The sequence below is a fragment of the Protopterus annectens genome, chromosome 5.part0 (genome assembly GCF_019279795.1).
Source record: "Protopterus annectens isolate FY-2018-M chromosome 5.part0, PAN1.0, whole genome shotgun sequence".
NCBI classification, from domain to species: domain Eukaryota; kingdom Metazoa; phylum Chordata; order Ceratodontiformes; family Protopteridae; genus Protopterus; species Protopterus annectens.
In genome coordinates, this window is record NC_056735.1 from 1,911,643,065 (window position 1) to 1,911,655,209 (window position 12,145).

Sequence of the window (12,145 nt, forward strand, 5' to 3'; positions counted from 1 at the left end):
ATATTCACTGTTGCAGTCATTACATTTGGGTAATCTGCTGGCAGGTTGCCCTCAGTCGGTCTGAATTCCAAAGTCTTGGGTCCTGCTTCGGTTGCCGTCTTCTCTTTCATGATGTCAGGTCATCAGGAGTATCAAACATGCAGCCGATGCCATTTTCTTTTGTTTTTCTTGCCCCCGATGTCAGGTGCCCTCAAAAAGGTAGCAATATTATAAATATATATATATATATATATATATATATATATATATATATATATATATACATGCATCAATATAAACTTTACCTTCATCTACAAGCAAATACACCACATACGTTGTAGAAGATAGAGAAGGAAAGATAGACTGTAGAATGACAGAGGGATGGTGGGAGGGTAACCTGGACTGCAACAGTGAATACACTTGAACATCTACATTTATGTTAAGTGTACACAACTGTACTATGTTCTTTGTGTTTCACTGTTGCAGTCATTACATTTGGGTAGAATCCCAAAGCTATGGTTGGGAGGCTGGAGCTAAACAGCATTAGGTGAGGCTATAAGGCACTGCAGCACTGCAGTGGCAAAGCCTGCCCTGGACTTAAGAGTAGAGAGGCAAATGGTAATGCTTTGTAAAGGTATGAACAGAACTCCAAGTAGCAGCCTCTAGAATGTTCTTGGTTGGTACTCCTCTGAGAAAGGCTGCTGAAGTAGCTGCAGCCCTCGTGGAGTGAGACCTAATGCCCTTGGGCACAGGTTTGCCATGGTGTTAGCAGAAATGGATGCAATGGCTTATCCACTTTGAAACTGTCTGCTTTGAAATGGCCTTTCCTTCTAATCCTGCAGCATATGACACTAGTAATTGCTCAGCTTTTCTTAGAGCTTTAGTCCTGCTCAAGTAGAATCTTAGCTGTCTGTGTACATCCAAGGAATGCAGAATTCTCTCCCCTTTGTTCTGCGGATTTGTTTAAAAAGTTGGCAGATGAATTGTTTGGTTAAGAGCCACACTGGAAATGACCTTAGGTATAAAAGTAGGATTTGTCCTCAGAGACACCTTGTCTGGGTAAAATATGATAAAAGGCTCTACAGCCATGAGGGCTTGTAGCTCTGTGACTCTTCTTCCTGAAGTAATTTCTAGCAGCAGAGCTGTCTTCCATGATAAGAGCTTTATATCAGCGGTAGCAGCTGGTTCAAATAGAGGCAGGGTGAGCTTTTCCAACACATAATTGAGGTCCCATGCAGGTAATGGTGATCTTCTAGGAGGCCTTAAATTTTTTGCTCCTCTAAGATGCTGCTTTAGTAAAGGATGAGAAAAGATTGGTGGCTCTGTATTGTAATCAGCCGAAATGGCAGAGGCATGGATTTTGATTGATGAGAAAGATAGGCCTTTGCCAAGCACCTCAGTTAAGTATTGTAATATTTGAGGAATATGTGGTTCTGCTGCATCAGTTCCTTGTGCTTGATTCCAAGCACAGAATCTCTTCCATTTGTCAGCATAAGATTTTTTAGTACTAGGCCTTCTGGCTTCCAAAATGACATCCATCTCAGCTTTACTGAGAGGTGTTGTTTGTATGATTACAGGATTAGTCATGCTGCCAGGTTCAGAGTCTGTAGTTGATAGTGCAGGATCTGATAGTTTTGCTGGGACAGTAGTTGTGGTTTTTGAAACAAGGTCCAAGCTGGGTATTGAGACAAGTTCCTTAGGATTGGGTACCAGTATTGGTGGGGCCATTCTGGGGCAATTAATATCATCTTTGGCTTCTCTAGTCTAACTTTTAGGAGGACCTTGGGTAGAAGAGGCAGAGGAGGAAAGGCGTAAACTGATAGATTTTTCCAACTGAAGGATAGGGCATCCACTTTCCATGCTTGTCTGTGATAAATCCTTGTGCAGAATCTTTTCAGTTGATAATTTTGAGGAGAGGCAAATAGATCTATGTCTGGGCTCCCCCATTTCTCTGTTATCATGCAGAAGACTTATGGATTTAGTTTCCACTTGTGAGGATCCATAAGGTTTCTGCTTAAATCATTTGCCAGAGTGTTTTGTTTTCCTGGCAGGAATTGAGCTTGTATTTGGTAGGTCAAAGCTGTGTCCCACAGTGTCATGGCTAATCTGCAAAGGGGGTATGAGTGTGTGCCCCCTTGCTTGTTTATATACCACAAGACTGTGGTGGTGTCCATCTTTTATCATTAGTTGTCCTGGATGAAGTAAGTCCTTGAAGGCTGTTAGGGCATTTTGAACAGCTAGCATCTCTTTCTGGTTGATATGTAGATGCATTTGATTTGGTGCCCATATACGCTAAATGCGTCTTCCTGCCATGTGGGCCCCCCAGGCATAATCTGATGCGTCTATTGTTAAGGTTTGGCTGGCAGGGGGTAGAATGAAGGGCCATCCCATGTTTTGGTGACAGGCCTTTGCCCACCATAGAAACTCCTGTTGCAGGCAGGGAATGAGAGGAATCATTGTTTCCAGACTGTGAGAATGTTGACTCCATAAACTTTTTAGGTAACATTGAAGTTTCCTCATATGCAGTCTTGCATATGGAATTAGTAGGATGCAGGATGCCATGAAGCCCTGTTCCTGCCAAATTTGTCTTGCAGAAGACTGGGTTTTTGTTGCCATCAGTTTGAAGTAAGTAGTCAGTTGCCTTTGTTTGGCATGAGGTAAGCCATCTGAGCAGTTGTATTCAAGCTTGCACCCAGGAATGTTATCATTTGAGAGGGTACTAGTTGTGATTTATTTTCATTTATTGTGTACCCTAGGCATGATAGAAGCCTTTTCACAAACACCAGGTGTTGTAGAAGAGTGTCCTTGTTCTCTGCTTGAATGAGACAGTCATCCAAGTAAGGATATATTTGAATACTTCTTTGTCTGCAAAATGCAATTACTGGTGCCAGGCACTTTGTAAAGAACCTGGGCAAAGTATATAAGCCAAAGGGCAGTGCAGAGAATTGGTAATGCATTAAGCCAGTCTTGAATCTGAGGTATCTTCTGCACGACTGTCTTATTGGGAAATGCAGGTATGCCTCTTTTAGGTCTAAAGTCACCAGCCAAGCCTTCTTGCCCAGCATGGGCAGAAGCTATTGTAAAGTGAGCATTTTGAATTTTGGATGGTCCAGGTATGTGTTCAAAATCGATAAAGCCAGTATTGGCCACCAGGCCTTCTCCTTTCTGGGTACCAAGAATAGTCTTGAGTAAAACCTTGTCCTTTTTCCTGTTCTGGTACTGTCTGAATGGTTCCCATATCCACGAGGGACGTAATCTGTTTCTGTGCTTCTGTCCATTGTTTTTTTCTCTGATCTGGCCAACCATTTGTCATTGGCAGAGTGTAGAAATGGAATCTGTATCCCTGTGATAAGATGTTTAGTACCCACTTGTACTGGGTTATTAACTGCCAATTCTGAGCAAAAAGTGCTAATTTTCCCCCTATGGGTGCTGCCAAAAGATAAGTGCTTGGTGTAGGCAGAGGGAAGTCATTGGGATTGCTTTCTGCAGGTTTGCTCTTTATCTCCTCCAGATTTGGAGGTGGATGTGCCCCATTGCTTTGACCTGTATGAGTCTTGAGCCTGGTACCTGGAACCTTTAGGGCATCTGGATTTGCCCCTTTGAGCTCTGTCTGACACAGGAAAAGACCAATTTTTGTAGGCCAGTGTCTACTGAATCTTGGTGGCTGCACTTGTAATAAATCTTTAACAGTTTGCATAGACTTAGCTTTGTCTTCCATTTTCTTTAAAACCTCTTCTGGCTTAATACCAAACAGAGAATCATGCTGTAAAGGTGCATCTAGCAATTTAGCTTTAACATGATCAGGCAAACTTTGTTCCTTTAACCAGGCATGCCTCCTAATCACAGATCCAGTAACTGCGGCCCTGCAAGAGGCCTCTAAAGAATCAAAACCACTTTGCAAAGTATGCTTTCCAACTTGTTCAGTTGCATGCAATAATTCCTGCAATTCTTTATTTTCTGCACATTCTAAAATCAACATCATTTTCTGTTTTAGCAATCCCATAACATGTTGTTGGTACTTAAGCATATGAAATTGACAGTTTAAGGCCCTGATTGCCAAGGTTGCAGATGTATGAACCTTTTTTCCCCATCTGTCCAGTAACCTTGAATCTCTGTTGGAGGGGGTAGGGTTTTTTGCTGTTGAGGCCTTAACACCCATTGGACCCTGTGAAATAGTTTCAGGATCAGCATCAGGGTTTCTAAATAAAAATTTATGAGAGTCAGGGGCCCTGTAATATCTGTCAGGCTTACTGGGAGCCGGAGGTAAGGAGTCAGGGGTCAGGCCTGACTCCGAAAACACATCATCTACAATGTCTAAAACAGGGGGAATGGCTAAAGGCTTGTGCTGAGGGAGAAGAAGGAAATCCATGAGCCTCTTTTTTGATTCTGAGAAGTCTTGACTCTCCCAGTGAAAATGCTCCCTCAAAGTATGCAAGGTTTCTCCAAATGAATAATCCTCAAGAGGAGATGCAGATGGAATAGACTCCTCAGCATCAAAATCCTCATAGGGAGGTACAGATAATTCCTGATCAGAAGAGGAATCAGAAGAAATAGAAACCTGAAGATTCATAGTCAGTGTTTTGCCTAGGCCTCTTATCTGGAGGGGGATGGGTACCCCTGATCAAGGTAATAAGGTCTTCAGCCATTTTGATAATCTGTTTTTAGGCATAGAGGCCTATGCATGTGGCTCAGGTGTCAATTTTTTAGTTTTAGAAGATGTCTTTGCCTTTGGTTTTGCAGCTTTCGTCAGTTTGATATATAAATGTTGAGGTCTGAATATACCTTCAGAAGCCGGTGCCTGCTCAGTGGCTCCAGACCCATCTAAGGGAGATACGTCCATCGGTCCAATACCTTGAGTATCTTGCGGCATGCCATACTCCACATGGGTGTTGGTAGAGGCCTGCAACTTGAAGGTGGCGGGTATCAGGGGCTGCGAAGGTGCCTCACTGAGTACCGGCGAACCGGCTACTGGCTTAGGAGAAGCTTTGTTGTCATTTTTGGATTTCGACTGCCTTTCTCTGCCCTTTTCTTTGCATTTTTTATGTACTCCGGGAGTCAGATTGCTATCTGATGACATTTCTGGGTAGTTAAATCTGTTTCCAAAATACTTAGATGCAAAAATATACCGGCGCTTAATAGTGCGTTGTTTAAATCTAGCACAAAACCAACAGCCAGGCACATTGTGATCAGGGCCTAGGCAAGGAATACAGTATAAATGGAAATCCTTATGAGGTATTTGCTTCCCACAAGTAATGCAATTATTAACTTTTTCTGACATCGGTAAAAAGCAAGAAAAATGTTTCCCCAATGGGGTACTTAGCTTTAGTGAAGACTTTGGTTCTGAAACTCAAACTCGAATATTTCAGTAGTCGGCCGACTGGCACTTGCGAAATGCTTCTGCTTTGAGCACCGCACGACAAGAAAGACTAAAGAAAATGGTGTCAGCTGCATGTTTTATACCCCTGATGACCTGACGTCATGGAAGAGAAGATGGCAACTGCCGCAGGACCCAAGACTTTGGAATTCAGGCTGACTGAGGGCAACCTGCCAGCAGATTACCCAAATGTAATGACTGCAACAGTGAAACACGAAGAACATCCTGAGGTTTTTGCTGTGTCTGGGTTTGGCTTGAAAAGACCTGGAGGGGGCTGGAAAGGACAAATTTTTTGAGGGCCATTGCCTACTAAATCTAGGAGGCTGAACTTGTAAGAAATCTTTAACAGTCTGCATAGATTTAGCTTTATCTTTCATCTTTTTAAGAACTTCCTCAGCCTTGTTGCCAAACAGATTTTCCTGATTTAAGGAAGCATCCCAACAATTTAGCTTTAACATGATCAGGCAAAGAATGCTCCTTAAGCCAAGCATGCCTTCTGAGCACAGAACCAGTAACAGCAGCCCTGCAAGAAGCCTCTAATGAATCAAATCCACATTGCAAAGTATGTTTTCCAACCTGTTCAGCAAAATGCATTACATCCTGTAATTCTTTATTTTCAGCAGAGGCAGGAATTAGCATCATTTTCTGTTTAAACAATCCAATAACATGTTGTTGATACTTTAACATATGAAACTGGCAGCTTAAAGCCCTAATGGCCAAGGTTGCAGAAGTATAAACGTTCTTACCCCATCTATCCAGTGCCTTGGAGTCTCTATCTGAGGGGGTAGGATTTTTAGCAGTAGAAGCCTTAATGCCTTTGGGTCCCTGTGAAATAGTCTCTGGATCCACAATAGGATTTTTAAAAAGGAACTTGTGAGAATCAGGAACCTCGTAATATCTGTCAGGTTTTCTGGGAGCAGGAGGAAAAGAATCAGGGGTCAAACTAGATTCTGAGAAAGCATCATCAACAATGTCTACTACAAAAGGTATAGCTAAAGGCCTATGCTGAGGCAGGAGTAAGAAATCCCGAAGCCTCTTTTTAAATCAGAAAAATCCTGGCTTTCCCAGTGGAAATGCTCCCGTAGAGTATGTAAGGTTTCACCAAAAGAAAAATCCTCTGGAGAGGAAGCAGAGGGAATAGAGTCCTCTGCATCAGAATCCTCATAAGTAGATAAGGGCAAATCCAGATCATCAGAAGAATCAAAAATCAGAATCCTGTTCAGAAGATTCATAAATAACTTCAGTCCTAGGTCACTTAGAAGGGGGAGGTTGGCTTCCCCTGATTAGAGTTATAAGATCTTCAGCCATTCTTATCATTTTTTTTTTAGGCATAGAGGCCTGAGCATGTGGCCTGGGTTTCGGTTTCTTAGGCATGGATCGAGATTTTGGCCTAAATGAAGGAAGGAGGAGTTGGTTTAATATGCAAGTCCGTAGGCCTGAATACACCCTCAGAAGCCAGTTCCTGCACAGCGGCTCTGGACCCATCCAAGGTAGAGACATCCGCAGGTTCCACAGTTGAAGCATCTCGTGGCATACCAGACTCTGAATGGGTCTAAGTAGAGACCTGCAGTTCAGAAGTAGCGGGTATCAGGGGCTGCAAAAGCGCCTCACTGAGTACCGGTGATCTGGCGACTGGCTTAGGAGAAGCGCCGTCGGCAGCTTTAGACCTCGGCGGCCTGTGTCTGTCTTTATCTTTGATTTTTTTGGAATCCCGGTAGTCGGAAGGCTAACCGACGACATTTCTGGATAATTAAACCGAGAACCGAAATATTTAGAAGCAAAAATATACCGACAACAGATAGTGTGCTGTTTAAATAAAGCACAAAACCGACAGGCACATTGTGGTCAGGACCTAGGCAAGGAATACAGTATGAATGAAAATCTTTGTGAGGTATTTGCTTTCCATAAGTAATGCAATTATTAACTTTTACTGACATCGGTAAGGAGCAAGAAAAAGTTTCTCCAATGGGGTACTTAGCTTTAGTCAAAGACTTCGGTACTGAAAATTGAAAAATGAAAATTTCAGGAGTTGGCCGACTGGCACTTGTGAATTGCTTCTGCTTCGGGCACCGCACGGCAAGAAAGACTGATGTGATGGCATTGGCTGCATGTTTTATACCCCTGACGACCTGATATCATAGAAGAAGGAACAGCAACCGACGCAGGACCCAAGACTTTGTTAATCAGGCCGGCTGAGGGCTACTGCAAGCAGATAACCCAAATGTAATGACTGCAAAAGTGAAACACAAAGAACATCCCTGTTTCAGAAAAGGAAAGCCTCTGAAACACATACCTGTCCCTCCACCACATCCTATTTACATTGCTGGCAAGGTTTTACATCCTTACATCAGGTTTTTCTGATATTAGTTATTTTCTGAATGTGTAACAGGTTCATTAGTGCTGGATCTGCGGAAACTTTATAAGCTAGGAATAGATAGTCTCTCTGCAGCCTTTAGGAAGCTGAATACAGGAATAATGACTTGAGGCTGTCTGCATAGGTCTTGTATTCTACTCCTTGTATTCTTTTTGTGAGAAATCTCAATGGAGGCCCAGTTATTGTATATGCCTGGTAAGATACATACTGAAGTGGGCACTGCACTCAATGATAGTTATTGTGAGGGCTGAGTACAATGGGACAATGACTTGTTTGGGCCTAGATGGTATACCTTTACTTATAAGTTTTGCAACATGAAATGATTTCTCATCACAGTACAAACATGGTTGTCAATTGCCTAGTCTCTGGCTACATGTTCTTTAAAATTCCTAACTACAGGATCTACTCTCTTGGATATATGTAGTACTTTGCAAGGGTGTCCTCCTTGCAGAATGGTACTGTGATGGACATCTTAGCACTGAGTTATTAATTTGTGTCAGGCCCTCTTGGAGGATATTAGTATCTTATGAGGAACAGATGACTGCTCTCAATTGGCAATTGTCTGCCAACTTGGTTAGCCAGATGTCAGTTGCCTTTAGAGAAGTAGATGCCAAATAGCAGTGGCCACAAAACTGAGCTATTTTTTTGAAGGTAGATTCCCCTATTCTAACTTTTTGGGTCCTGTCATTGAGCCAAGAGGCTATCAAGCAGGTGACATATGAGTTAATGCCTAATTTATTGAGCTTGTTAACAATGCACAAGTGGGGTGCTGTGTCAAATGCCAGGACAAGGTAGGTAGTGTGTTCTGACTTGTCCTCAATCAGTACTTTGATAATCTTCTCAAAAATGTCTACCAGGTTTAGAGGGTAATACTTGCCCCTGGCAAACTCAAACTGGCTAAGGTCCAGTGTTTATAGGTTACCTATGTCATCATTTATGATCTCCATGATTATACTCTCCACAGCAGGCTCATCAGGCTAATGGGTAATGGGTCAATAGTTTCCCATGTCTGTGGATGCCCCTCAATTCATTAAGGACATAGCCCATTTGGAAGTTGTGGGTAAATATAAAGACTCTAATGGGACTGATAGTTTATGTTTCAGGCTATTAAGGAAGCATTTTGAGATATTATCAGGGCCCATTGATACAGTGTTCTTGACCTTAGAGAATGCTTTGATGACCTGCTGTATAGTGATAGTTGAGGTTAAGACAGATGTCAGAATTTCTGGAGGAATTCTGGGTGGGGAAGGGGCTTGAAATTTGAGCCAAATTTTTCAGCCAGAAAATCAACTAAGTGTTCTGTTTCCATGTATGTGGGACCTTTTACCATGATTTCTTCTCATTGCTGTGTATTGCCTTTGAAGTAACAGACATTGCTGAAGAAAGCTTTGGGATTGTTCTTGACCTGAGTGGCTATTTTTACCTCCAATTTGGATTTTATGGACTTTATTAACCCCTTGGGTTGCTTGTTTAGGCTGGTGAAGTAGCTTTTACCTTTCTGGGTGCTGCCTCTCATAGTTTTTGCAACGAGTTTCTTCATTTTGTTGTGTAGCCTTTTAATGTTGGAGTTTCAACAGGATGGCTTGTTTCTTGTGCTAGCCCTGCCCTAAATTTGGGTAGATATAACAGTTTCTGTATAGCTGTTAATATAGTTTCTGTGAATGTTTATGCATGGGCAGCAGTATTCTCATGGTCGTGGGCTTGAAATCTCTATAGACTGTCATTTAGTTGTGGAAAGTTTGCCTTAGAGTAATTGTTAAAATTTATAGGGTTTCCAGTTATCCTTGGTTTTACATTCACCTCAGAGGAAGCAGCTTTATTGTCTGACCTGACTAGCTGGAACATTACCCTGGAAGAGGTGTAATATTCTGTCATGTTTGTGAGGACCAAGTCAAAGATGTATGAGCCCATAGTGGGTATATTAACTAGCTGGTAGAGGGTCTTGGCACAGTAATATTGCTAGGGTTGGTGCAAAGGGAGCAACTGCCCAAGATGTAAAGTACTGGGGGGCACTATTGGCTGATCCTGATCACTCTTTAATGCATACTGACTTTTAAAAGTTGCCATTGCATTTGCAGTCAAACCTGAGAGCTTTAGGGCTCTATGTAAAAAAAAAAAAATACTTTTTGTATTTATTTATTTAAAACCATAGTGTTCTATTTGTGGTCTAAACTGTAGCAACTGCTTGCTTTTGCTACAGTTTAAAAGAACATTTATTTTTTTTAATTAAAACCTAAGCTCTATAGCACTCCATGTGAAATATAAATTATAGCAACTACTTTCTTAAATTAGCAAGCAGTTTGCTATAGTTTAAAAGAAAACAAGATTTTTTTTTTTTTTTTTTTTTTTTTTTTTTTTTTTTTTTGGTAAAATCTGAGGAAGGAGGGTCAGGGCAGGGTATAGAAATGGGACCTGATTGGCTCCTGCATTTCAAGAGCCTAGGTGCCTAATCATGGACTTTTTTTTTTGCCTTTCCATTAAGAGCTGGGGCAGGAGGGACATGGGGTGTATAATGCGGACCCTTGTTTGGTTTGCCAGTGCATGGAGTGTTTTTTTTTTTTTTGCTCTTTTACAACTGCTTGGAGTCTTGGAGTTCAGTTTGTTTACGATAATGTTGATATTGGGTAAGAAAATACCAAGTTATCTGGCTGGAGATGCATCTCAATGTGAGTTCATTTGCACTTGGCACATTTATAAGGTTGTATAGATTTTGCAGGTTTCTTAACGGGATAAAAAGTTCTTGTATAGACAACCTGCTACAGATCAAGTCCAACTGCAGCAGCGCAGCTCAATGCAGCATTTTTTCTTCCCCTTTTCAGGAAAAGTCTGTTTCTCACAGTGCAGTACATTCCACACTTATAAGCACCTTGAATTAAAGACCCTGAGTGGGTGCAACTCTGGGCAGGTTATAGCAGATGAGATAGAGAGGGATCCAATCAAACAAATCCAATAGTTGTGTAGTGTGACCTCAGAACCTGTAACAAATCAAGGAGTACACATAGTCATGAGACTCTGATGAGCTACAGGTCAATGACTCCAGTTACATTAGCACTTCAGAAAGCTTAGGTTTTACAGTGGAGCAGAGGGGAATAAACTGTAATTGAAATGGGATTTGGGGGATGCTTTCTTCTGCTCAGGTACCAAGAGGATCATGACCACTTTCTTGGGGGTGGGGGGGAGTGGAAGAGGTATAACTATACAAGTGCAGCTGTGTAACAATTTACCATAGCAGCAGATGTTCATCATAGAGACCTGTTGTTCATTGTAGGCAGAGATCTGCCTGATTGACCTGACATCCAGATCTCTGGATGTCTTTTATGTGGTCTGCTCACCTTCCCCACATTGGAAGTATCAAACTGATGCAAGGCACTTGGTCATCAGTGTGCTGCTTCCACCAAAATCTTCTTCTGCACTAATAACTATACTTTTGAATATATTTTTCCTAATACCTCTGACTATCATTCTGGTAACTTCTTCTTCTTCTTTTGGCTTTTCCCGGTTAGGGGTCGCCACAGCGGATCATCTGTCTGCTCATGATTAGCAGAGGAGTTTTACGGTGTCGATTTGCCAGCCCGGCGCCCAACCTTCCACAGAAGGCACCCTATCATTCTGGTAACTATTGTGTTGTAAATTTTGGTGAACTAAGTGGTACATTTTTTAGAGTATGCCGCTTAGTTTTATTTTCAAAGCTCATGATATCATCAGGAAAAAAAGTTGTTGCTTTAGCTGATAGATTCTACTGAAGACTTCTACCTTTGGTGCTTTTTCTGTATGGGGAAAGATCACTCCATAAGTGCAAGGTGTGTTCTAATTTTAAAAAGAAAATGCTCATTAAGTAATGTTCAAAACTTGAAAACTTTCTTGGAGCACTTTATTTTCCCCAGATCAGGAAATGTCTACCCCCTCACTGCTGTCAACAGGGACTCCCTTCGTTATTGAATCAAATGGCTAAGAAAAAGTGTCACAGGAAAATTGAAAATCCAAGGAAAGCCCTAACCAAGAAAGTGAGCTTGATATGTAAAGCCTTAGAGGCATCTTCTGTTACACACATTATTGAAAGCTCTAGTTTCACAGAGGCACCTGATGCTAAGCCCTTGGTCCCAGGATCTGTAACGCAGCCCTTAGTCAAAGCACCTCTGAAGACTGACTATGAGATAGTACCTTCTTTGGATGGCCAGACCACAAACAGTATTTCTGCACCACAGCTGTACACTGGACATCATCTATCTGCAGAGTTCCAGCATGTGAACCAGTCATAGGGAAAAGACCTGAGGGTATCTCCATTTTTCATAGATCATACCTGAGGTCTGCTGAAATCTATTACTGTTTTACCTGTCCAATTGTCTCCCTAGATATGAATGCCTGGCCACATTTGGATCAGGCAATGGACCCTGCCTATTTTCAATAACAAAACGAAT